Below are 4537 nucleotides of genomic sequence, written 5' to 3'. Positions count from 1 at the left end.
TATATATACATTTATATATATATATATATGTGTGTGTGTGTGTGTGTGTGTGTATTTGTGTGTGTGTGTGTCTCTGTATGTGTGTGTCTGTGTCTGTGTGTGTGTATGTGTATCGGTGTCTATCATTTTATCTATTTTCTCCTCCATACCACCACTTGATAACCGGATTTGGTTCGTTTATTTGTTTACATCGCCGAAACGAAACATAGCGTTTCGGCTGGAAAAAATACAATAGAATAGGAACCACTCTTAAAAAAAAACATATGTACTCCGGTAGATTCGATCGGCTAAAATTATTCACTGCGGTGTTTCAGCATTGCCGTACTCTAATGGCTGAAATAAGCAAACGATAATACATAAAATATACGTGTGTGTGTGTGTGTGTGTGTGTGTTTGTGTGTGCGTGTGTGTGTGTGTGCTTGTGTGTGTGTGTGTGAGTGTGTCAATGTTTGTATGCACTTGCATGTATATACGTGTATAGAATGCAACAATTAAAGCGTCTATTTATGCCTTTCGTCGTGTTTTCCGAGTCGATAACAGCAGCACGAAATAAATTCGATTACATCAACAAGTTATATAAACTAACTCGTAGACTAATTCAAGGTAGCAAATATATGAAACATTACATCTATGGAAAGTAAACAAACCATACTCAAAGAGTGTTTGTTACATAAACCAATGACACACTAGTTACAAATATATACATGCGTTTGTTATTCATTTCATTAACAATACATCAGAAAATCAGTTGTTCGAAATAATCACTAGGTATATACCATCAATTTTAAGCTAAACCTCTCTCGGACAATCTCCTTCCTATCAAATACTCTTCCATTTTGGACTGAAAATTTAAAATAGTTCTCAAGAAATTTAGAGTCAGATAGCTGTAAATATTGACTAAATACCTCAATAATTTATATGTTTGTGAATTCTGCCAAAGAGCTCAATACATTTGTGTAAGTCTACTTTAATAATAGATAAATCATATATAGTTAAACTCAGATTTATATATACTTTAGACAAATTATTTCTCCAGTATATAATTGTAATTCTAAGATTAGAATATAATTCTAGGATATATATGTAAATATATAGACATTCTTTTCAACAGCAGGATCACAGAAAGGTAGAGGTTCGTAAGTGATGTAAAATCAGTCACGAGTCAGAAGTAGGGGGCATATTCAAAACTAATTGTCTTCTAAACAAAGAAAAGTAGACTTTTAGTGAAACATGTTTCGGTTATATTCTTCACACTCAGGTGCGCAGTTTTAAAGACATTTAAATATATACACATGCTTACTCCTTTCCTCACCACTCTCTGTTTTTTTAATATCGTGCTAAGCTTAATCATGGCTTTGAACCCTAGTGATATAGCCACAAATCTGTAGTTTCAATTTTATGTATTAATTCAGAATTTGTACAAAATTTTGCATTAATAACCTACTAACGGAGATATTTGGTTCCTCGTTTTAAAAACACTCAAAGTTCTCAGTTTATGACAGGCTACAGTGTATATAAATGAGTTTATAGCGACTAGTTGTCTCTATCTACTGTCCTACTGATGAAGATAGTAGTTGTCTGCATATAATTATGCGAGCTTATCCTCTAGAAAAATAATTACATCTTGTGTAACAAAAAATCATTTTATGCTAATGTACATAGAATGATCAATTATATGCTCATACCATTTACGTTAAAATACGTACATATTTTGTCATATCATGCATAGATATGTGTGTATGTGTATGCGCGTGTGTGTATGTGTGCGTGGTTGTGTGTATCTGTGTGTGTGCCTATCTGTGCGAAAATATGAGGAGACGGTAGATGATATACACAGAAGCATAATTTGCATGGAAAAATACAAAAAGATTTGTATCCGTGATTTTTCTTTCGATGTTTTACCTTCACTGGAGACGTTTTGACGCAAGCCCCCGAAATATGATTTTTTTTTTAATTATAGGCGACTATTTTATGAGTTACTCTCGTTCGATATAAATAGAATATATATATACTTTGTTGAATTAAATGTCTTATTTCTCATAGATGCGTGTCTTATTTCCCTATGTTTTTACTCACATGTTGAAAAATTAAATGTGTTTTTCTTTTTTCTTCATAGGTTCGATAAAGTTTTTAGACCGTTGTCTACAAAATCACTCATTTCAGTATGTCTGTCAATTCTCCAATGACTTTGACTTTAACCCGATGTGATTGATTGCTACAGGGAGATTCGCTTATTCGGCCAACCCGCTGATGTCTTCTACACTGACAAAATATTTTGTATTTTCGTTTCTGCGTTTTTGGTTTTTGGTTTTTTTTCTAGACATTATTGCGGGTGGAATTATTTATAGTTATTTTTTACTAAATTTTCATTGAATTCATTGTGAGTTACTTTTTTACCTTTCAGCTCCTACTGGCTTCAGCCAAGGACTGGGGTCATGCTGGAGTACCGCCTTTCAGTGTCTTTGGGTTTCTTTTCTGTACTGTTTTTGGACGGAGCCGCTCTTCTTTGTGCCTCCTGCTGAGATGTGTTCCCATCTGATATTTCAGAGGGAAATTTGTCCAGAATTAACTGATGGTTGCCTCTTTCCCATGTAGGTCTACAGTGTTGAAAAACTGTCCAGGCTTTCTTATATGCATGTGTCCCAATGAAGACGTGAAGACACTTTAGAATTGTTCATTTAACACTTCACTAATCCTCTTGGAGGTCTGCAGTTAGAGCGCTGTCTTTTTCAAACTGACCCTACCTTTTGGTACATTGAGACAGATTCTTTTGCAAACTTGTAGAAGGTTTTGGGATTCATTTTATTTGTTTTTACTTCGTCTTGGTTCCTCTTTCTACCATTTCCATTTCGTTGGAGAGTTTGGGTTTATTTTAGATCTCTAGAAGTACCACATTGAGGAGGGGTTTTTTGCTGCCATTAAGTTGACTATTTAAGCAATTAGAGATTTTTATTCTCCGTCTCATAAGGACTGTCCTGTCTCGGGGAATGATATTTTTATATGTAGTCATTTTCTTCCCTATTGATATGGTGAATTCTTAAAGTTTCATATCAAAGTCTTTCATAGAAGGACTTCTGAACCGATTTTGTTGGTGCAACTGTTTTTTCATTTGACTTCCAGTCAACCTTGTAGCAGTTCAGTCTGGATAGAGTTTAAGTAACTGGTAACCATACATTGTCCGTTCTATTATGTTGTGGTCTGAGAAGATTGTCGGCGATATCTTAAAATCCATGTTGTTGGTGAAACAGGGGTCTAATATGTTATCGTTCCCGGTTGGAAGAAGTATGGTTTGCTCCGTGAACAGTAGTTTTGTGAGATCAAATATAGATTCTGCTTGATTGCCGTCTTTGCGTGTAATTCCTGAGATTATGTCAGCTTTAGGCCACCTGATATTGGGCAAGTCGTAGTTATCCATTAGAAGTACATTAATGGTTTGATCTAGTCTTGTTAGTGCATTTTTTTTATTATTGAAAGGCTTTCATCAAATTTACCATCGTGAATTGAGGTATCAAGTGTACGATATAATGTGCATATTTCCACATCAAATTGTTTTAAATGTACTATGAGTGAGTCACAGGCTGAGTCTGAGTTATTGGCGGAAGTACAATACAACTCCACCGTGCCTTCTTTCTCTTCTCCCTGCGCGGCGTACAGCATCTCTGCATGATTTACGACTGTAGACAGATGTGTCTCCGTAAGTGCAATGTATATTGCTTGATTGCAAGCAGAAAGATCCTTCAGGTGCGGAATTTTGCGCTTGCTGCTGCTATGTAGGGGACCTCTGATATTTATTAGAAGAATTGATATGAATGCCGGCTCTGCAGCAATGGTGGCCATCATGGCTTTGTTATCTGCAGCAGTCTTGTTTATAGGTGTGCGCGGCTTAGTTTCCTTTGCAACCATGCCAGCTATTGCACTATTTTTTCTGCCACAATTAAAAAGATTTTACAGTTGCAACTCGCACTGCATTCACATACGGCTTTTTAATGACCTACATTGTAGATCTGTATTCTAATACGGGTTCCTCTGGGTTTGATTTTGTCTTATCCTGTTGGATATATATAATACAAATTGGAACAAGAACGCAAAAACATCCATACAGTTAAGTGATACAAAAAAGTGACAACAAAACATCAAGATAGACGATACAAAGAAAACAAGGACGGATCATTCGGAGTTTTCTTTCATTAGTCGAGTTCCAGATTATCTTTGCAATTTCGGCTGGTTATACTCGAGACTGCTCCAATCTGGCCAGCCCCAAGAAAAAGGCTTAGCTAAGAGGATTAGATTCCTTGGAAGAAAGCAGCGAATGTATACGAAAACAAGGACGGAAAAAAACGGATAATGTTACACAGATACAAATAACAGGACGTAACAACAGGTGTCTTTCGACTAAGGACGAATTAACTGAAGCTGGCGTGTGCGGAAGTAAAACCTTAAGGCAGGGATATATGATTTCACAGGCACAGGGATGAATATAGATGTTGCACGGACGACGGCCGAACCAAGAAATATATATATATATATATATATATAT

The sequence above is a fragment of the Octopus bimaculoides genome, chromosome 1, assembly GCF_001194135.2.
Source record: "Octopus bimaculoides isolate UCB-OBI-ISO-001 chromosome 1, ASM119413v2, whole genome shotgun sequence".
Classification (NCBI taxonomy): Eukaryota; Metazoa; Mollusca; class Cephalopoda; order Octopoda; family Octopodidae; genus Octopus; species Octopus bimaculoides.
This window is presented reverse-complemented; position numbering follows the sequence as displayed.